This window comes from Ascidiella aspersa, chromosome 6 (genome assembly GCF_963924565.1).
Source record: "Ascidiella aspersa chromosome 6, kaAscAspe10.2, whole genome shotgun sequence".
NCBI classification, from domain to species: Eukaryota; Metazoa; Chordata; class Ascidiacea; order Phlebobranchia; family Ascidiidae; genus Ascidiella; species Ascidiella aspersa.
In genome coordinates, this window is record NC_139452.1 from 918,200 (window position 1) to 941,376 (window position 23,177).

General features: G+C 35.8%; 1 long non-coding RNA gene across 1 annotated transcript; it reads left to right on the forward strand.

Annotated features, from left to right (window-relative positions):
* The first annotated feature begins 12,763 nt into the window (after positions 1–12,763).
* Positions 12,764–14,032, forward strand: LOC146139064 (uncharacterized). Its single transcript, XR_014501306.1, has 3 exons — positions 12,764–13,176; positions 13,480–13,595; positions 13,801–14,032. It is a non-coding gene; the product is annotated as an uncharacterized LOC146139064 (long non-coding RNA).
* Positions 14,033–23,177: the final 9,145 nt, after the last annotated feature.

The following is a 23,177-nucleotide window of genomic DNA, read 5'->3' on the forward strand; positions in this document are numbered from 1 at the left end:
AAATGGAAGTACTTTTATTCGTCGGCTATAGTGAAGAATTCAAGGGCGATTTTGAAAACTATCCTCTCTGAGGAAGTTTATAAAAATCGCTGTGCTGCTACTATAGAACACATTAAACAATATAAGACTGGTCTCCAACTCACCTAATTTAGAAATTTACAACGAAATGACTTTTTCGAAGCCTAATAATCGTCAAAAAATGGAAGTACTTTTACTCGTATAGTGAAGAATTCAAGGGCGATTTTGAAAACTATCCTCTCTGAGGAAGTTTATAAAAATCGCGGTGCTGCTACTATAGAACAACTTAAACAATATAAGATTGGTCTCCCACTCACCTAATTAAGAAATTTACAACGAAATGACTTTTTCGAAGCCTAATAATCGTCAAAAAATGGAAGTACTTTTACTCGTATAGTGAAGAATTCAAGGGCGATTTTGAAAACTATCCTCTCTGAGGAAGTTTATAAAGTTCGCTGTGCTGCTACTATATAACACATTAAACAATATAAGATTGGTCTCCCACTCACCTAATTAAGAAATTTACAACGAAATGACTTTTTCGAAGCCTAATATTTGTCAAAAATAGAAGTATTTTTATTCGTCGGCTATAGTGAAGAATTCAAGGGCGATTTTGAAAACTATCCTCTCTGAGGAAGTTTATAAAAATCGCTGTATAGCACATGAAGCAAAATAAGATTGGTCTACCACTCACCTAATTATGTATTTGTTGATTCGCTTAGTATTTGAAAAAAACGCCCTGATCGGTTGTTAAATACGACACAATGGTCATTGTGTTGTTGATAACATACTGGATTCAAATTTTTCATTTTTTTCTTATTTGGTTTCTTGTCGTTTAAATGTTGCCTTAGTTAAGCGTGGTAAAATAGCACTGATTACACTTAGCAGATTTTATCTGACTTAATCAAAATGTAGTAAAATACAAGAAACTGTTTAATAAGTTAAATATTACAGTACTAACTTATAAATTAGTTTCACGTGCTTAAAATAAATTAACCCGGCTACATGTTAACCGACAGTACATGTGTTAATATAGGCGAAAGTTCAAAATTTTTAACATGGTACTTAAATTTCGGCAATTTTTTTTATCCAACATTTAATGCCATATGTGCTTAATATTAAAATAGAGCAGGAAAGGTTTAGTACCGGTATTATTACTGCAAGTTTAGCAATTATCCTAACCTACTTTTTATATGGTAGACATGGAACATTTAACTATAGCGTTGAGCCTAATGTTATCAAAATTGATATCAGGTTTTCATTGAACATAAGGTTTAATAAAGTTGACTATTAATCAAAAAATACCACTGCAGGATACTATTTAAAACGTTTAAATAGGTCTTGTTCAGTTGTTTGTGACTTACAAATGCAATTCGCCTTGTACACATAACAATACCATTTGCCGTACCGGTATAAAAAGTACGTGCCTGTTAACATATTCAAATGGTTGATGTGTTACCATCCTTGAGTTTAGCTTTTTTTAAATCACTTTTTCGTTGTTGAGAATAATGTTTTGTGTTTTGTTGCTTTCAGCTTAAGATTTTTGATCTGCTTGTTTCCAACTGTGACTTACTGAAAAGCAAACGTGTGATAATTCAAAAGGGTTGATTGCATCGACTTACGTTTTACTGCCTGTACAGTACCTTAGGTGCATTAACACAGCCTAAATTTTAATACCTGATTTGTTTCAGGGAGTGTGGGCTTGTGACTGACATTTTACTTGTTTATTGCTTTTTCTTAAACGAATTGACGAAAGTTTTTAAGCTAGTTTTACAGAGAGGAAAGAGATGTTTCGACGCAAGGAGAGGGTTCGAGGGTATCGGACGAGGACGAAGAAGTACATTCTCGGTGTGAGCGGGAAGCAGACGGCCTACCTTCGCCCAGAGCCGTCCAGACTGCCTTCGGTGCTTCTGGTGACGGACAGCAACGGTCGGAACATCGTTTATCCGCAGGTAAAGCAAACTTAAATTAGGGAAAAGCTTTATTTAAGAAAGTTGTAGCATTAAATAATAATTTCACAACACTTTGGTTTAGTCATTATTTTCTTCCATTTGAATTTGCTATAATTTTAGATCGAAAGATGATAAATTTCGCTGTATACCTGTTTTTAGCTTTTTGCTCGTAGCGGGTGGCGGCTAATAAGTATGGTATTAAGATGTCTTGGCAGATTAATAACTTCTTCGTAAAGTTTAATATAAAAAACGAAATTTAAATTATAAAAGTTTACCGCTAATACTAGTAAACATCTTGAGCAGTTATAAATTAGGATGAATTTTTGTTGCGTTTATATAAATTGCACAAATTAACAAGCGCGTTTATTAAGTTTCGCAACTTTATTGAGATGTATCACATTTAGACCAGACCATTACTTAGGCATACAATTGATAAAACATTATCACAAGTAGCCTAACTTTTTAATTATATCAACTAAACATATACACACGTTTTTTGTTTAATGGTTAGCTGTGACGAAACAGTTAACCAGAATATAGTAATTTTTGCTTACTTTTTGGCATTTTTGTACTTTGTTTTTACTTTATTGGTTTATATTAGTTTTGCACGCTTAATTTTTAAATACGCATTTCAATTGTACTTTTTATAGTATATAAACACTGTTTTTTTTTTAAATAACTTTTACATACAGACCACATAAACAATATTTTTACTAGCAGATAGATTTTTCACAACTCATAAACAATGAAAACATGTAACTTTCATCTTAATGTATTTCAAGGTGGTGAAATGCGCGAGCGAGGTGTTCTCTCTGTCTGCGATTTCGATCCCAGGCGGGGAGATCGACCATGGTGCGATCGAGCTGACGGAGGGGACGCGGTTCGAGAACGTGAGCTACATCGTTCTTGCACTTGGCACCAACGACTTCAGGAGGTGGTGGGACAACGACATCGGTGCCAAGTGTGAGAACATCATCGATGTATGTCGGGAGTGTTACCCTGGTTCCCAGGTATGTAAATCGTACCTCAGTTTAAGCCAACCTTAATGGATCTACCGTGATAGTCCATTTTAGTTGTTTTTCAATCGTGATTTTTTTCAAACATTTAAACAAAATTTATAGAAATGACATCATACAGCAATTCATTTTTTAAGTCAAAAACATTATAAGAATATTAGTTGCAGCCTAATAGTCGCCAGCAATACACTCGCGTTGGTTACATTTAACATTTTTGTAACGAGAACATTTGAATAACGAAATACTGAAACGTAAATTTGATTTTACACAGCGCCAAAGATTAATCTACAAATTTTTGACCTTGATTCTTTTTAATATTATTCTACAATTGGCGCAACAACTTTTGTACCTAAGAAAATATTTTTATATCTGATTTCATATCGTTTTAGATCGTGCTCGCCGAGATCCTTCCACAGTCCGGTCCCCATGCTGCGCACGTCGAAGAGGCCAACAGCGTTCTTTGGAACGTTGCTTGTCGTGAGAAACTTTCGTTTCTTCACTTCGACATCGGCGAGGAGAGGGAGATGTGGAGTGATGATGTGCATCTCTCTGATGCTGGTCTACGGAGGTACATGACCAGCATCGAGGACCACATGGGCGCCCTCATTCAGCCTCGTGTGGTCCAGGAGAGGGAAGAAGTTCGTCACACGAGCGATGGTATGAAGGCCATTTATAATAAATTGTTTAAACGTTAACCACAAAGCAAAACAAAGAATGTTATTTTTTAAAAATTATATGTTGATTAATACTATAGTCGGTTGTTTACGTTTCTAAAGGCAAGGGCCTTTAATTTTTGGTTTAAATACGAATATGTGATAAGCAAAACAAGTAAATGAATTTCAATATACTGGTTAACCTAATTTAGGCAACCGCACATCATTTCAAAAATCACAAGGGTTTACCATGTAAATTTTTTTTAAACTATTTGAACATCAGTGAGAAAAAGCAACGACTAAGTTAGGCCTTAAAAAATATGATTATTACGCCGCTAAAAGTTAGCTAATATTTCACAAAGAATTTACATTTTATTTACTTATTCTAATGTTCCTAGATGGTGCTTCAACATCGGCTGCTTGCCATCCTTTGCCAGAGCCACCTCGCAGCAGCAAGCGGTCCAAGCGCTCGTATCGCCCACTGTACTCCTTTGGATGCGTGGCGTTGCCTTCTCGAACCTGGCGGGAGAGTGATCGCCGTTTGCCTCCTTCGGCCAAGGGTGTTGGTGAGCGCCCGAAGCCTCTTTCTGTCCCTCCTCCTTCTTCGGCCAAGGGTGTTGGTGAGCACCCGAAGCCTCTTTCTGTCCCTCCTCCTTCTTCGGCCAAGGGTGTTGGTGAGCGCCCGAAGCCTCTTTCTGCCCCTCCTCCTTCTTCGGCCAAGGGTGTTGGTGAGCACCCGAAGCCTCTTTCTGTCCCTCCTCCTTCTTCGGCCAAGGGTGTTGGTGAGCGCCCGAAGCCTCTTTCTGTCCCTCCTCCTTCTTCGGCCAAGGGTGTTGGTGAGCACCCGAAGCCTCTTTCTGTCCCTCCTCCTTCTTCGGCCAAGGGTGTTGGTGAGCGCCCGAAGCCTCTTGCTGTCCCTCCTCCTTCTTCGGCCAAGGGTGTTGGTGAGCGCCCGAAGCCTCTTACTGTTCCTCCTTCTTCGGCCAAGGGTGTTGGTGAGCGCCCAAAGCCTCTTTCTGTCCCTCCTCCTTCTTCGGCCAAGGGTGTTGGTGAGCACCCGAAGCCTCTTTCTGTCCCTCCTCCTTCTTCGGCCAAGGGTGTTGGTGAGCACCCGAAGCCTCTTTCTGTCCCTCCTCCTTCTTCGGCCAAGGGTGTTGGTGAGCGCCCGAAGCCTCTTTCTGTCCCTCCTCCTTCTTCGGCCAAGGGTGTTGGTGAGCACCCGAAGCCTCTTTCTGTCCCTCCTCCTTCTTCGGCCAAGGGTGTTGGTGAGCGCCCGAAGCCTCTTGCTGTCCCTCCTCCTTCTTCGGCCAAGGGTGTTGGTGAGCGCCCGAAGCCTCTTACTGTTCCTCCTTCTTCGGCCAAGGGTGTTGGTGAGCGCCCAAAGCCTCTTTCTGTCCCTCCTCCTTCTTCGGCCAAGGGTGTTGGTGAGCACCCGAAGCCTCTTTCTGTCCCTCCTCCTTCTTCGGCCAAGGGTGTTGGTGAGCGCCCGAAGCCTCTTTCTGCCCCTCCTCCTTCTTCGGCCAAGGGTGTTGGTGAGCACCCGAAGCCTCTTTCTGTCCCTCCTCCTTCTTCGGCCAAGGGTGTTGGTGAGCGCCCGAAGCCTCTTTCTGCCCCTCCTCCTTCTTCGGCCAAGGGTGTTGGTGAGCACCCGAAGCCTCTTTCTGTCCCTCCTCCTTCTTCGGCCAAGGGTGTTGGTGAGCGCCCGAAGCCTCTTACTGTTCCTCCTTCTTCGGCCAAGGGTGTTGGTGAGCACCCGAAGCCTCTTTCTGTCCCTCCTCCTTCTTCGGCCAAGGGTGTTGGTGAGCGCCCGAAGCCTCTTTCTGTCCCTCCTCCTTCTTCGGCCAAGGGTGTTGGTGAGCACCCGAAGCCTCTTTCTGTCCCTCCTCCTTCTTCGGCCAAGGGTGTTGGTGAGCGCCCGAAGCCTCTTGCTGTCCCTCCTCCTTCTTCGGCCAAGGGTGTTGGTGAGCGCCCGAAGCCTCTTACTGTTCCTCCTTCTTCGGCCAAGGGTGTTGGTGAGCGCCCAAAGCCTCTTTCTGTCCCTCCTCCTTCTTCGGCCAAGGGTGTTGGTGAGCACCCGAAGCCTCTTTCTGTCCCTCCTCCTTCTTCGGCCAAGGGTGTTGGTGAGCGCCCGAAGCCTCTTTCTGCCCCTCCTCCTTCTTCGGCCAAGGGTGTTGGTGAGCACCCGAAGCCTCTTTCTGTCCCTCCTCCTTCTTCGGCCAAGGGTGTTGGTGAGCGCCCGAAGCCTCTTTCTGTCCCTCCTCCTTCTTTGGCCAAGGGTGTTGGTGAGCGCCCGAAGCCTCTTTCTGCCCCTCCTCCTTCTTCGGCCAAGGGTGTTGGTGAGCACCCGAAGCCTCTTTCTGTCCCTCCTCCTTCTTCGGCCAAGGGTGTTGGTGAGCGCCCGAAGCCTCTTGCTGTCCCTCCTCCTTCTTCGGCCAAGGGTGTTGGTGAGCGCCCGAAGCCTCTTACTGTCCCTCCTTCTTCGGCCAAGGGTGTTGGTGAGCGCCCGAAGCCTCTTACTGTCCCTCCTTCTTCGGCCAAGGGTGTTGGTGAGTGCCCGAAGCCCCTTACTGTCCCTCCATCTTCTTTTTCGGCCAAAGAGGGTGTTCGCAAGTGCCCAAAGAGTCTTTTGTTGAGTCAGTTTGGAATTTTAGGTGCCCTATTTTGGTCTGTTTTGTGGAGTCTAGTTCATGGTTGCTTGTTTGTTAATCGGGGAGTGTATTCTGTGGTGTTTGGCACTTTTGCTTTTTTGGTTTCGTTGGTTTTTGCTACTTTATGCTTTATACTGCATGGTTGTGTCTTGGTCGTCAGAATAGGGATATCTGTTGTGTCAGGGGCTTTTGTACTTTTGAAAACATTTTTATTTTTTTTTTTATTTTATCTAATATTTTTACATTTTTGTCTTAGTTCCTTGTGCAATGTTTACTTACTAAACATTTTGGCATCCATTTTTCAAATGTTGTTTTTTTCTGTTGACCAGGTGCATATAGCTCCGATTTTTCCCTCTTATTGTAGAGACATTCAGCACAAAGTTAAATATTTTTGTTATTATAAAAAGCAAATGCAGGGCTTTAAATTGAAAGTTGGCGGCAGTCCAAATATAAAACTTGAAGACCAAATTGACTTACTTGCTTCATTTTTGCATTCTCAGGGTTCAAAATGTCTCAACAAAGAGTTGGCAAAACAATTTTTGGCCAATAATTACTGGTTTAAGCACTTAACTTATCAAGTACGACTAAAGCGCATTTTGAGCCTTTATGAAAATAATAAACATACTGTCATGCAACACATAAACAAAATTGACAAGAAAAATAAATCTAATGGCAATACAGCATCACAGTACAACAAAAAAAAAAATTTTTATACCAAAGCTGTAACATCTCTTGCAACATTGTTGGACTCCATTCCTGAAAACCTTCCATACGGAATTGCTGCCAAATATTTAAAAAGTATTTCAAAACCACCACATATGAAAAATATTAATAGAGTTATGCATAAGTGGACGTCAAACATGGTATTTCGGAAAAATGTTATTGCAAAATACAACTCTTTACATAACACTTGTTTTAATTTTGAAGAGGATATGTTTTCTCCATGTAAAAATAAAAAAGTATTGTATTGCATTTGTAAAAAACCCTCGGAAAAGCATGACCTAATGGTAGAATGCTCCACTTGTAAAGACTGGTTTCACCCTCCCTGTATTTTTAAAAATTCCTCACCAAGCCAATATTCTGAATCTAAATGGCATACCTTGGAGCTTGTCTGTCACGACAAGATGGTAAACTATAAAAATCAGGATAATGTTTTTTCACATCCAACAATAGCAGTTGACTCTGGTTTAATTGATTCTGATGGTGTAGATCAAATGTTGAGTGATGGTAACAATGTTGACTTGGTAGATAAGGAAACTGGTGTTTACTATGAAACGGATATTTTAGCTTTTAATAAAATTGGCGTTTGTGAGAATATTGACTGTGCATTATCTGTAAATAAAAATGATGGTTGTAATATTGAGGTTCCTAATAAAATTATTGAAAGTGTCAATGAAATATTTGACTTATCTGAGGATGTAATTGGTGTTTTTTATAATGACGGTGTAGTTGAAAATGATGATTTATTGTTTTGTTTATGCCAAAAACCTTGTAAAGAGGATGACCTCATGGTTGAATGCTCAACCTGTGAGAACTGGTTTCATCCACCATGTGTTTTTAAACACTCTTCACCAGGTAGCTATCCCGAGTCAAAGTGGCAATATTTAGATTTGGTTTGTGAGGGAAAAGTTTACAAGGATGCAACTCCAGGTAGAGTTTATTATCACCCACCCATTCCTGGTTGTCATATTCAAAAAAATAACTTGAGATTAAACAATGTGAAGGCAACTAAGTTTTGTGATCCTGACAAACAACGTCCAGTTAGTGCTAAACAGATACTATCCATAAGCCCCAAACAATTTGATAATGATTCCGTTGTATCTTTTGAATTTACATCAACCTCTTCCACTGGTTCCATTAATAATGACAAAATTACATCACCATCTTGGGTAAATGAAGAAACCTTATGTGACCTGGCCCAAATTCCTCAAGCAACCTTAAAATCATTTAAACTTACTAAAAATGTAAATGTAACAGATCAGTTTATTATAACACTTGATGAGTGGAAGAAGATGATTAAAAATAGATCAGAACATAATTTTGGAAGCGATTACTATAGAGAAGTTGTTTTAAAAAGGTTGAGGGAAATTTACTCGTGCTGTGTACCAAACATTTCAAGCCATTATTTAGTCGGGAGGGATGGAGTGGCACATATAAAAAACTCTGACCAGTGTTATAAGGAGGGTAGCATAAAGTTGTACTGTGGGCATAAAAATTGTTGTGATTGTTTGATTAATATTTTAATTACGTTGCATTCTTATGTTGATCAGGTGGTTGCAAAAGTTAGCATTACAGGAACAAGAAATCATAAAATGGGATGCAAAAGGCGTAGGCGAGTTACAGGGGTATTTCGAACTAAACTAGAAAATTATCTTAAGGCTCAAACAGCTGTACAGCAGCACAGGGACTTATTTGAAAAACTCACACCGGAGGAGCGTTTGTCGGGATCACACACTTATTTACCATCACAATCTGTCCTTAATAACATTAAAAGTAAATCAAATTTAAAGCACAGGATAAGTAAACTTTGGTATTTCAACCTGGATAGGTTACGTAAAAATTGGCGTCCTTTTGTTAGGCAAATTCGACTAACGCCACCAATGGTTGTTTTGTACTCAAATCCTCAGCTTAAAATTTATTTTGAAATTTGCCAAAAAGATATTGTTTATCTAGATGCAACTGGCAGTGTTTTGCGTAGGGCAGATTGTTTTAGTGACTTTCAAGTGTATACTTTGTTAATTAGAAATCCATTGAAAGGAGGAGTCCCACTGCCGGTTGCTACTTTTGTCAGCACATGTCATGATTCAATTAGTATAAGTCACTTTTTAGAAAGTTTTTTGTTTTCTGTTTTGCGGGAATGTCACGAGGCTAAAAAACCGTCCCTTATTATTGTTGATGGCTCCATGGCCATGTGGAATGGTGTCCTCAAGGCTATGTGTCAAGAGACAAGGTTGCAATTTTACGAACGTTGCTTTAGAATTGTATGTGGCACTCCCAATAAAACAGATATGCAAAAAACTGTGATTCATAACTGTTATAGCCATACCATGAAAGCAGCTAAATCGTTTTGCATCAAACATGTAACAAATAAAACTAATAATTGCACATTTCTCTACATTTTAAATTTAATGTTTTCTTGCCAAAGTTTTTCAAAGTTATGTTCAACTGTTTACAGCTTTTTTGTTCTTACTAATTGTAAACATACTTCAGTTGATGTTAAAAGGCATTTTTCCAACTTAGCTCCACCCAAATTTTCAACAGAAGACACAGATAGTACAGACCATGATCTTGAAAATGTTTTTGCTGGTGACAACTTTGATTTCATTTTTTGTAGTAAAGCATTGGACGAAACTGTAGAAGGAAAATCCCCTTTTTTTAGCTGCTTTAAAAAGCAGCTTGATAAATTTCTTCATTCAGATATTTATCATTTCCACTCTGCAGAAAACATTCAATCTCCAAGTAATATATATTTTGATCAAGGGTTTTGCGCAAAAGTTGTTCGCCATATACTTAGTCGTATATGCTCCACCTCTAAATTGATGCTTGGGGATTTGTCACGGCACATAGTTGAAGGGAAATCAACTCCTGAGCAAGTTAATTGGTATATGGCCTTTAAATCAAAGTGTAACATTTTACAACAAACCTCTTTTCAAACAATCCTACAGAACAATTTAACACAGGGTGTAATTGAAGGGCACTTCAGAGACATGAAAACAAATTATTTAAAAAACAAACGAATGGCTAGGATTGACGATTTTGTTGTAAATTATCATGCCGCAATTAAGGTACAAGAAAAAATGTTTGCAGATTCCATAATATTAGGCTCAAATAAACCAAAAAGTAAAAAAATATCAAAAGTTTTTGATGAGACTATTCATTCAACTCCGGTGGTTCAATCTAAATTTAAAAAACGAAAACGTAATAGCAAAGGTTATTATTCTTCAGATAAGTGTGCCAAAAAAATTCGCTATGAAAACCTAGACAACTTTGATGAGGGGCACCCCAAGCAAATACTTTCACAAACTCAAGTAATACAGCATTTTAATTTTATCCCATCAGAAAATGAGATTAAAAATGTAATACAACCCGTATGTAGTTTTATTTGGCATCAGTGTAATCTAAAGAATTGCATTAATGATGTAGCACTTGTCACTGGCAATAATGAATCATTATCATGGTTTGATTTGTGTTCTCTTTGTACAAACCCTGTTGGTAAAACTTATCGTGCAATGCTTTCAGCTATTGGTAGTCAAATTTTTAAAATAGGCTGGCTTACGGATAAAGTTGTTGACTGCTACATTTCAAGAACTGTAAATTTGTGCAACTCGCTGTTAAAAACGCAAGAATTTGGTTGTTTGGATAGCATATTGGTTGGTCAAATCCTAAAAGGAAAAACATACAGAAACTTAATCACAGCATTAAAACCAATTTTAAATAAAAGTAACAAAATTCGCAATAATGTTTTTCTACCCTTGTTGAGAAATAATCATTTTTTGGTCATTTGGTTTAATAAAAGTAAAGTTACCTTAACATTGTTTGACTCTGGAGATTTTGACTCTCAGGCTTTGGTTTTTGATATAAAAAAATATTTGTTTCCTGTAATTGAACGATTCTTAGGTAGACCAGTTTTATTATGCAATGGTAAGAAGGTCGATCAAACGGATGATTTGAGTTGTGGAGTTTGTGTTTGTTTTGTTGTTGATTCAATATGTTGTGAAGTTACTGGATATGGTCAAACCAATTTTAATCAAACTTACTTTCGAATGTGGGTATTATATTCTTTTATACAGGATTCAATAAGATGCGACCCCAAAATTTCCCATTATTTAGAATCGTCAAAATCTGTTGCAATTGGCCTCCCAAATTTTGCCAATAATTGCTGGTTAAATAGTTTTTTGCAGGCTGTCAAAAGTGTTTCCCCATCTCATCATGTTTATGAGGTTACCAATACCACAAGTGATAAAATTGCTTCAGTCATTTGTCTTTTGGCGAGAAATAAAATTGAAATTCAAAGGTTTAAGGAAATGTACTATGCAGTTAGTGCTGATATACATTTAAAATATTGTGAACAATTTGATGTAAGTGAATTTATGTTGCTGTGTAATTTTTCAACCATTTTGGATAAGTGCGGTTTAAAGAGTTTGTTTAAGATACAAACATTTATAACATGTGAAGTTTGTCAAAACACAAACACTGTGACTAGCTCAAATCAGCCATTTTACACTATCCCTATGTTTCCTGATCAAAAAGAAAATTCAAATTTGAGTTCTTACTTGGATCGAGCGTTTAAAGATGTTAATTTGTCCTGTTTTGTTTGTAATGAACATTATGATATTGGTACTAAAGGAATTATGGTAGGCTGTCCCGACATAATTTGTTTAATTCTTGGGCGGAATGGATTTGGTTCGAAAAGTTTAAGAAAAGTTGTACCTGATAAATCGATCAAAGTTAATGACAGTTCGGAAATTGTTTATAATTTATCAAGTATAATTGTTCATTTGGGCATAAGTGTTTCTGTTGGTCATTATGTTACCTATAGTTTTGATGGTGATCGGATTATTGAATTTAATGATGAAAGTGTTAAAGTAGTTGTTTGGGCTGAAATTGAAGAAACTATATTACAAAATTCGTATGTGTTCTTTTATAAGCGGCAAGTCAACTTGGTGAACCTTTGTCAAGGTCCACCTGAACAAAATTTGTCACATGATTTAGAAAATGTTGAAACCATTTCAGAAGAAATACCCTCAAAAATATGTAACACTGATCATGGAAAATCGTTAGATAATCGAACGGTCGTTAAAAGAAGGCGTCGAATTATTCCTGATATGAGTAAACTAACGTCAGAAAAAATTCAGTTTTGTGAAAGCATTAAATTTTCCATAGAAGAAAAACATGCAAAGCACTTTTCATTTGTTAAATTAGATAAATTTAAAAATATTTTTTTTGATATATGCAATCGGATCAGAACAATAATTGAAACGCCACAGTCAATCGCAGAAAACATCACAAGTTGTTGTCGGCATTTGCTTTTTGTAAATAGGAAACAATCATGTTTGTTTAAGTTTAATTTGACAGTTCACTTGGACCGTGGTAGTTTAAACTATGACCAGCGAAATGTTTTGTATAGCTACATTGAAAGTGAATTTTGTAACTATAAATATCGAGCAACCAAATTATTTGATGGTTTTTTGTATCAAAAAACTTTTTCAGGAATGGAGTTTAAAGTAAATGATTCAAAAAGTCAAAATTATTGTAAATCTGTGGAAGAACTAAATAAATTACATGTTAAGGGATATTTCAGTAATGTTGCAAGCCATGAGGCGTTTATATTTTATGAGATGTTGTTAAATAAAATGACCTATCATGATGCATCTTCTAAGTTAGGGTACAAAACGAGCACTTACAAAATCATAGCTGACAATGAATATGTGATAGAAAATACCGTTATATAAAGTTGCTTATGGTCATATTTAAATATTTAGTGTTGTACTTGGCCATGTTTTTTGTTTAAGGTTTTCTTTAAGCTTTTAAAATTTTATTTATTTTTTATATTCTTTTGTTTAATAAAAATTTGTTAATTTTTATACATTTGTTCTTTGCCAGTTACTTTGCCCATTTCCAAACCAGCCATGAATATATTTTTTCTATGATAACAAAAAACAGATTACTTCTGGAAAAATTAGTATTAACTTGTAAAAATGTCCATTTATTCATGCCAATATAGACATACAGATACAAAGCCAAATTTAACTTGACGAATTTCAAATAAAATGTACTGTTTTTATATTTTAGATAAGAAAAGCACATTAAAAGCATCAATATACTACCTCCAATTCGAAAGTCTTCATACTAAACAAGAACGCTGTTTTGGTTGCAAGGCCTTTCAAATGTGAGTATATAACTTTTGTAAACATAAACAAAGGATTGTAGTTACAGTGCCTCATAAACTTGGCTTAAAGTAAATATTCAAAAAATATTTTGTTGTGGATAAAATAATGCAACTTTTCCAAATAAAGTTAATGTTCATGAACTGTTTTCAAATGTATTTTTCTATTAAAACATAAAACAGTTAACTTCTAGAAAAATTAGTATTAAGTTGTGACTATATCTGTTTATTTATGCCAATACTGACATACAAAGCCAAAGGTAACTTGACGAATTTCAAATAAAGTGTACTGTTTTTATACTTTAGATAAGAAAAACACATGGAAAGCATCAATGTACTACCTCCCGAATTTTTTTCGAATTTTTTCAAGTCGAATTTTTTCAAGTAAAGTAGCGCTGTTTTAGTTGCAAGGCCTTTCAAATGTGAGTATATTTTTTGTAAACAAAGGATTGTAGTTACAGTGCCTCGTAAACTTTGGCTTGAAGTAAATATTTGAAAAATATTTTGTTGTGGATAAAATAATGCAACTTTTCCAAATAAAGTTAATGTTCATGAACTGTTTTCAAATACAAAATATTATATTTTCCCACAGCCATTTTTAACATCATTTATTTTATGCATTTTAAGGTGAAACGAAAGAAAGAAGGCCAAAATTCTAACTAAGAAAGCTTTGCCAATCTTCATTGATGCTAATGTCATTATCGTCTTTCATTAATAACACTATCATTACTGTCTTTCATTGATAACGCTGTCATTATAATTTATAGTACAAAATGTAATCAACTCTACATGACATCAACAATGTAAATTTTATCTGCATGCAACCAAAAAATGCAATATTCTTAATAAAAAGAGTCAAGATTGGTATAAAAAGTGGTGAATATCTATATGAAATAGTCATGTGATTAGAAAATTGCTAATTTGGAATAACAATATAGCAATACAACCCTAAAGTAATTTTAACGAGAATTTTACACAAATATAACATAGATATAACATAGGCGTAGCCAGGGGGCCTAAGGGGCTATGGCGCCTTTTGAGTATTGCGTTTAACACTCAGTCAGTTGATTCTCTAAACGGTCTGCTAGCATTGTTTTTGTGTTCGTTACGGGAGTTAATACAATGACAAAAGCTAAACATAAAAGTCCAAATTCTTTGTCCCCCCCCCCAAAATTTTTGGCTGGCTACGCCACTGAGACAAAAACCTAAAACAACCACGGTATTATTCATTAGTTTAAAATAGTCAAAAAGACCAGAAATAAAACCTGGAATTCGGTTTAGGCTTAGACTCAAAACAAAGCAAACTATAAATCCCAGGAACAAAGACGTTGTTTAACAATGTCAACTAAACTTTTACGCAAAACAATAACGTTGAAAAGAAAGGACCTAGTGGTAAACAGTTTAATTGTGACGTCAGTAGGTTAATAGAGTCTACCAAAAAGGGCATTGTGATGTCTGTTACGTTTAAAAAAACACCGGGGAAAGTCCCAAACTATACTTCGGTTGTCTTTTGAGTGACAAATATTAGGCTTCGAAAAAGTCATTTCGTTGTAAATTTCTTAATTAGGTGAGTGGGAGACCAGTCTTATATTGTTTAATGTGTTCTATAGTAGCAGCACAGCGATTTTTATAAACTTCCCCAGAGAGGATAGTTTTCAAAATTGCCCTTGAATTCTTCACTATACGAGTAAAAATACAGCCATTTTTTGACGATTATTAGGCTTCGAAAAAGTCATTTCGTTGTAAATTTCTTAATTAGGTGAGTGGGAGACCAATCTTATATTGTTTAATGTGTTCTATAGTAGCAGCACCGCGATTTTTATAAACTTCCTCAGAGAGGATAGTTTTCAAAATCGCCCTTGAATTCTTCACTATACGAGTAAAAGTACTTTCCATTTTTTGACGATTATTAGGCTTCGAAAAAGTCATTTCGTTGTAAATTTCTTAATTAGGTGAGTGGGAGACCAATCTTATATTGTTTAATGTGTTCTATAGTAGCAACACAGCGATTTTTATAAACTTCCTCAGAGAGGATAGTTTTCAAAATCGCCCTTGAATTCTTCACTATAGCCTACGAATAAAAATACTGCCATTTTTTGATGATTATTAGGCTTCGAAAAAGTCATTTCGTTGTAAATTTCTTAATTAGGTGAGTGGGAGACCAGTCTTATATTGTTCAATGTGTTCTATAGTAGCAGCACAACGATATTTATAAACTTCCTCAGAGAGGATAGTTTTCAAAATCACCCTTGAATTCTTCACTATACGAGTAAAAGTACTTCCATTTTTTGACGATTATTAGGCTTCGAAAAAGTCATTTCGTTGTAAATTTCTTAATTAGGTGAGTGGGAGACCAATCTTGTATTGTTTAATGTGTTCTATAGTAGCAGCACCGCGATTTTTATAAAATTCCTCAGAGAGGATAGTTTTCAAAATCGCCCTTGAATTCTTCACTATAGCCTACGAATAAAAATACTGCCATTTTTTGATGATTATTAGGCTTCGAAAAAGTCATTTCGTTGTAAATTTCTTAATTAGGTGAGTTGGAGACCAGTCTTATATTGTTTAATGTGTTCTATAGTAGCAGCACAGCGATTTTTATAAACTTCCTCAGAGAGGATAGTTTTCAAAATCGCCCTTGAATTCTTCACTATAGCCTACGAATAAAAATACTGCCATTTTTTGATGATTATTAGGCTTCGAAAAAGTCATTTCGTTGTAAATTTCTTAATTAGGTGAGTGGGAGACCAATCTTGTATTGTTTAATGTGTTCTATAGTAGCAGCACCGCGATTTTTATAAACTTCCTCAGAGAGGATAGTTTTCAAAATCGCCCTTGAATTCTTCACTATAGCCTACGAATAAAAATACTGCCATTTTTTGATGATTATTAGGCTTCGAAAAAGTCATTTCGTTGTAAATTTCTTAATTAGGTGAGTGGGAGACCAGTCTTATATTGTTTAATGTGTTCTATAGTAGCAGCACAGCGATTTTTATGAACTTCCTCAGAGAGGATAGTTTTCAAAATCGCCCTTGAATTCTTCACTATACGAGTAAAAATACAGCCATTTTTTGACGATTATTAGGCTTCGAAAAAGTCATTTCGTTGTAAATTTCTTAATTAGGTGAGTGGGAGACCAATCTTATATTGTTTAATGTGTTCTATAGTAGCAGCACAGCGATTTTTATAAACTTCCTCAGAGAGGATAGTTTTCAAAATCGCCCTTGAATTCTTCACTATAGCCTACGAATAAAAATACTGCTATTTTTGACAAATATTAGGCTTCGAAAAAGTCATTTCGTTGTAAATTTCTTAATTAGGTGAGTGGGAGACCAATCTTATATTGTTCAATGTGTTCTATAGTAGCAGCACAGCGATTTTTATAAACTTCCTCAGAGAGGATAGTTTTCAAAATCGCCCTTGAATTCTTCACTATAGCCTACGAATAAAAATACTGCCATTTTTTGATGATTATTAGGCTTCGAAAAAGTCATTTCGTTGTAAATTTCTTAATTAGGTGAGTTGGAGACCAGTCTTATATTGTTTAATGTGTTCTATAGTAGCAGCACAGCGAACTTTATAAACTTCCTCAGAGAGGATAGTTTTTGAAATCGCCCTTGATTACCCAATAATTCTTTAAAAGTAAGTAGCTTTTAGAAAAAATGGTTCAATCTTTTGATAAGCCTAAAGCTTTGCTAAGCATAGATCAATTTTAGATATTTTTACCTAATTATTCGTTTAGGTTTCCTTGTCTTTCATTTCATATTATGTTTGATATGTGGTAAACGGCCGAAAAATATTAAAAAAAAAACAAAAAAAATTATTTCGCCGAAATGACAATGGTGTTAAGTTTCAAAAAACAAAGTAAAGTTTTCAAACTTTTCTTTTCGCGGCAGTTTTGCAAAGATCAGCAAATTACGTCAAAATCCTAAAGAGTATTAACACAAGAAAATTTCAATTCATATTAAATTGATTTTTTCACTTATCGCGTATAACGAGTAATATATACATGAAAATCTGGTTAACACTAAAAACTATCAGGTATTTATTTCACATTTTAAGTAACTTCTAAAAATAATAAACGACTTGGATTCAAATCATTTTAGACTTTACGTTATAAAAAAAAGTATTATGGGTTATTCCCCAGAATTACGACTATTTTGATTTTCCAGAAGTGCAAAAACATATTTATTCTTTCATAGGCGAATATTAAGGTTTGTGCAAATATATCACACACAAGAAAAAATGCTTACAACAAGCAATAAGGTTATGAGAACAAATAATACAACATAATTACTCAAACTTAGTTAATCATATAATTCATTAAAGCAAAGTTAAACATTAACAAAAATATTAGGGGCATATTTATCACACGTTTATGATTCCAAGCCGTTTAAATTAGGGTTAGAATACAATTCCAGCGTTACAAAAAAGACATGTATATTACAAGTCTTACGGTATATAGGCCAGGGGCATTAAATTTAACACAAACAAAGTGGAATTGGCGAAAACAGCAAAATATCAACAAAAAAGTGCAAAGAAACAAACAAAAGTGAATTGTGCAGAACAAATAGAAACAGTTGAACTCAAAAATCGAGACTGACAGTCAAATAAATTAATGTGAAAAAGATAGACAAACAAGTGATTAAAATGTTTGGTCTGGAGACTTTATTTCGTCGTATCCATGCGCAAAGTGACAAGCAGAACCAAATGCGCATTCTCCCTTCATCCAACTAAGTAAAAAAACGTTTTAATAAAAAAAACTCGTATTTTAAATTCTTGTTTATAAAACTATCAGCGTGTTATTTAGAGCTCTGCTTTTTGTGATATTCAAGAAAGATTAAATGCAGTGGTGAAATTGAGTAGGAACGGCGCTGTTCCGGTAAAAAAAACTTGTAGGTCTCTGTAAAAAATGATCTAGGCTAAGTATTGTTCTTATACAGTTGTAACAAAACGATCAGGTGTAACAAATTTTTCGTTTTATTGGTTTGTAACTTGAAGTTTTGCAATTGTTAACAGCAATACCCAATTCATTTATAAGTAGCGACAATTTTTGTTTAAACACGTTTTTTTAATTTCTACATCGAAATTATAAATTCCTTTCAAAAATGACTGATCCTGTCTTTGCTTGGATTTAAACTTTGAGTTTTACATAAACGTATATAGTCAACAAGGTTCAGTTTAATTGTAAGATGTCATAGTTTGTTACAACCACAGCCCTTTAAAACCCCACACACACAAAAAGAAAACTAAAAAACGAAGCTAATCATAGTTACGGATAATAGACTTACAGCTGGCATATTTCGGTCTTAAACTTGTAAATTGTGGCGATGTCCTTTCGTTTTTCAGTTTCGTTATGAGCAAAAGTACACTTGACTCCGTAGTGACATCTACCGGTGGCCGAAAACACCTTGCACATTCGTGTTTTGTATTTCATCACTGATTGGTCCCCGGAGGCATTTGCGTCTAAAAATGCGTTAATATAAATAATTTGACAAGCTTTTGGAAAAAACATATGGTTGTGGCTAGATTTCTTAAACTGTAATAAAAATAGTAAGATACTGTGGCACAGGGTTGTTAAACGTTTTCCAACGCGGAGCCCTGAAAATGTTTCTGGTTTACGTGGATCAGGGTTGGCATGGAATTTTGTCGAAGATGACATCACAAATTGACGTCATAATGTGAAACTGAAATAAAGTCTAAATACTTTCAAGGAGAAGGCGCCAAAGGTGTTTTTTTTTTATAACTCAATTCATTTAAATGAGATTCCCTTTGCAGAAATCCACAATATTTAGGCATTGATGGACCCTAAACGAAGTCCGCTGACCCCTAAAGGGTTCACAGAACCAGTTTGAAAACCGTTCTAAATGCTAAAACCAGTCATCTTGAAGAAAGTTAGTGACAATGCCCAGAGTGTTAACGAGTACTCGATTGTTTTAAATATTTTTTCAAGGGTTTGACCTTATTGCGCTTATTATTATATTCAAGAGCCCAATTTTGTAGCAAGAAGCTGACCATATTCATATTTTTTAGTATTTGAACATTATTTCGATTGCGAGAAGCTGATAATTCCAACTTGAATGAATTTGGAGCAAGACAACTGAAATAAATCTTACCTGCAGTGCTAGATTTAACTGCTATACTAGAGGAAAGAAATGCAGAAAGAAATCTAGAAAGATTAAACTGAAATCTTACTCACAGTGTGCTAGATATTTTTTATCTTTTTTTTAAGAGTTGAATTTTTCGAAAATTACAAAAAAGTTCACATAACACTTAACAATCTTTCGAGGCACACTAGTTTTAGAATCACTGCTTTAGCTTAACCTTCAAACCACTACTATACATTATCAAGAATCTTATAATACCAACCTTGGATGAAGCTAGGAACAAGATCGCTGCTCCAGGACTTCCCGGATGCTCCCAGTGACGATTTCTCCTCCAACTCGTGGTAGAAGTGGCACTTCTCTCCGTAAGGACACGAACCGATCGTGTGGAAAGTTGTGCAAGGTTCAGTCTTGAACTTCACCGGCTTCCTTCGTTCGCCCAAATCACACAAGTCGTCCGTTTCCAAAATGCTCACTATGTGACGTTAACATAATAGTAAATCTTTAAAACGTGAGATTAAAATAAATGCTAAGTTTAACATATTAAATTAAAACTTATGATCAAAAATGTGTAAATTAGTTTGATTTAAATTTCACACTTTCACAGGCTGAAATAAAATATTGTTACATAGGCTGGATAGAAAATAATAAAAAAACGTTATGTTTTATGGAAGAGGCAAAAAAACAACATGAGAAGGGTAAGTTACACATTAATAACAAAATACTTTTTGCGCAACTTATATTTAGAATCTGGTGAAGTTCAGTCTAGTTCTAGTAATTCAAACATTGTCCAACGGTTGTAAAACGAAAGTGCTTGTAAGATACGTTTTTGAAAGGAAAGTATTTAAGTTTTACAATAGGTTTTTTGGTAAACTGTAGTAGAAAAGGTGAAATAGCATATGTTGGATTATTTTCCAACCACGTATAGGCTATTGTGGTGAATGAAAAGATACGAGTGGAAATGTTGAATATTCATCTTATTGTGTGTCGTAAGTTGGTTAAATAAAGTCTGTAAAATCGGACTCGGAATTCGGCGGAATCGCACATTTAGCCGGAGTCCGGCTCGTGTCACTTCCCTTAGCCCTGATCCATTTCACTATTTGCCATTAACCAAGGTAATAGAATAATAGCGAACCTGGGTCTGTTTCATAATTGCTGATTGCCAGGTTGGTCAGCTCTCTCGCTATGGAATTATCCTGAGCGGCAGAGTGTATCTGGGGTCGGCGCCATCTTGGAATAAACTCGGGCGCCGAGGGGTTAAAGTTGCTCAGGGGAGGCTTGTCCTCGTGCACCAAGGGACAGTCCCGGCCCATCTCGCAGATGCCATCGTTGTGATATCTGGAACGGAAAGACAGGCGAACTAGCTTTCTCCACTAAACTGTATATAATATATATATATACAATGTAAAGAATAAATCAAGTATGTCATAATCCTTTAATAAAATATTTTACCACCCCTACACATCTACGCGTTTTGATCAAGCATTGCTTTGAGTATATAACATGTTTAATAATTTAGGCGATACAGCTTTTTGGACAGATCGTTTATCGCTGTCACAAAATATCCAAGCTACAAAACTCCTTTTAAACCTAAAGGTTATTTTTTGAATATTCTCACTTCACGCTTTGGATAAGTAAAAATGTTTTAAGACAATTGTCTTGAACGGTACAATTTTGTTTTGAAATAATCGTTTCAACGAATAATATATAGAAAACTTGGCTATTTGCGCTTTAACCACTTCTTTTACGTTTCTTAGTTAATTGTGTGCTTTTTGCATAATTACTTTTTTAGTATTTAATGGCATTATTTATCATTCTTAAAATTTTCACAAAATTAATATTTATAAACCCGAAAGCCAAGTTTAAGCAACGTGAAAGGCAAAAACCATTTTCGCTTTCAGATTTTTAAATAAGCTTTTTAGGTTTAGTTTTAGGAAGGAAAATCACTTTATATAAATTTAAATCGTTTTAAACTTGGTATAAAGTAAGTAAAAGTTGTGAACTTTCTTAAAAGAGGTAAAGCTATACGAAGCCTAAAAATTAAAAGACTACAGTTTTTGTTAAATTACAGTTTCTTGCTCAGCATTAGCTAAAGGTTAACATAGAAAAAGCAACGACCACTTGTTCAGCTTTTATGTCTTTTAATCACGGATTGGTTAAATACTGATAACTAAGCTTAAGGGAAATTTATCACTTTAGATTATAGTACGGAAAAGCTGTGAATCTGTTTAAAAGGACTAAAACCTGAACTGAAGCTTAAAAATTAAAAAGTTACAGTTTTTTTTCAAAATAAGTTACCAAAAGTTTAACAAAGTAAAAAGCAACGACCAAACCATGCAGTCGGCACCAACTTCGGGCAGAGTTTGCTTTTGTTGCTTTCACCGTTCACCGATCCCATTCCTGAGTCGAGAGAGCATGATCTGTGATCATATGAACCGTGATGCAGCGCAGATCGTGAATCAAATGAGCCGCAATTAACCGACGTAGAATCATATGAACCGCAGTTATCATGTGAATCGTAACCCAATGATCCGTGATCCGACTTAAAATCACATGAATCGTGAGTTTGTGATTTCGGGTCCAAAGATCCAAATAATCCATTTTCCCATGATTTGTGATCGTATCCGTGACTCCATGATTTGTTTTCATGTGATGCGTTTTCACCAAACGCCGGCGAGCAGAACAAGTTCCCTTCATATGATCGGTACTTTAATGCCCCGTGAAAGGTTTTGTGAGCAGGTGATGCTTCGTGATCACACGATAATCGTGATGAAGGTGACTCATCGATGTTGAACTTGGGAATGTTCACGAAGGGCGATGAAAATTTACGAGGTCGGAAAGGCCAAACTGGAGTGTAAGAACTTTGGGCTGAAAAACAAAATATTCACTTTAAGGCAAAATCTATTATTTTTAATCATGATGGTTGGAGGTTGTAGTAAGACGTAATAATATCAAAGCCCATACAGAAGTAGGTTGCATTTTGAACGTTTCGAATAACTCCTTATTCATTTTCAATATCAATATTAGTACCTTCTCTCTCTATGTTGAAAATGAATAGAGAGTTATTCGAAATGTTCAAAATGATACCTACTTCTGTATGGGCTTTGGTGTTCTTATTACGTAAAATCTATTATAGTTTGCCATTATCCGGTATATCATTACATGATGGCAAAACTTTACATGATGGCAACAAATTTCCACCTGATTTTTGTTGCAATCTGCAACTCTAATGTTTATTTCAGCATTTAATCCACAAAGATTTTTTCGTGAAACTCCACTTATTCCTCAATAGATATCAAAGCCGATACCCGAATAGATAGAATCGAAACTCGTCCGATACAAGGGTTTTATCGATACCCATACGATAACTATTAATAAAAGCATTTCATCCACGATATGAGGCTACACTAAGCATTTTTAAGTTTAATTAAATTTCTAAGAAAATAACAAATTTACATTGGATCAACTATGCTTCCAGAAGTTCAAGAAACCTTTGACGTGGGAAATGACGTCACACTTTGCGTAATACTAAAAATCCAACACAGCACTATACACTCTGATATCGTAAGCTTTACAGCTTTCTAATTGCAAATTACAATCTTTAGAGAGTGTGGATAGTTGCAATGGGCGCTTAACGAGGCAGTCTGAAACCAAGTTCGTCTGAAGTATTACAACGTATGGAATTATGCGCCTTTTATTTATGGTAGAAGCGAATTAAGAAAATGGAATATAAGTGAAGATATACGACGTTTTGTAAAAATTTTGCAAGTTTTAAAAGAATTCAACTTCAAAAAGATTTATTTGGGTGATAAAATTGATACATCGTGCTAAAAGCAGTTATAACTTACTGATTTTTAATATTCAGTCTTAAAAAACTGTTACTTTTTTCCAAACAGGATC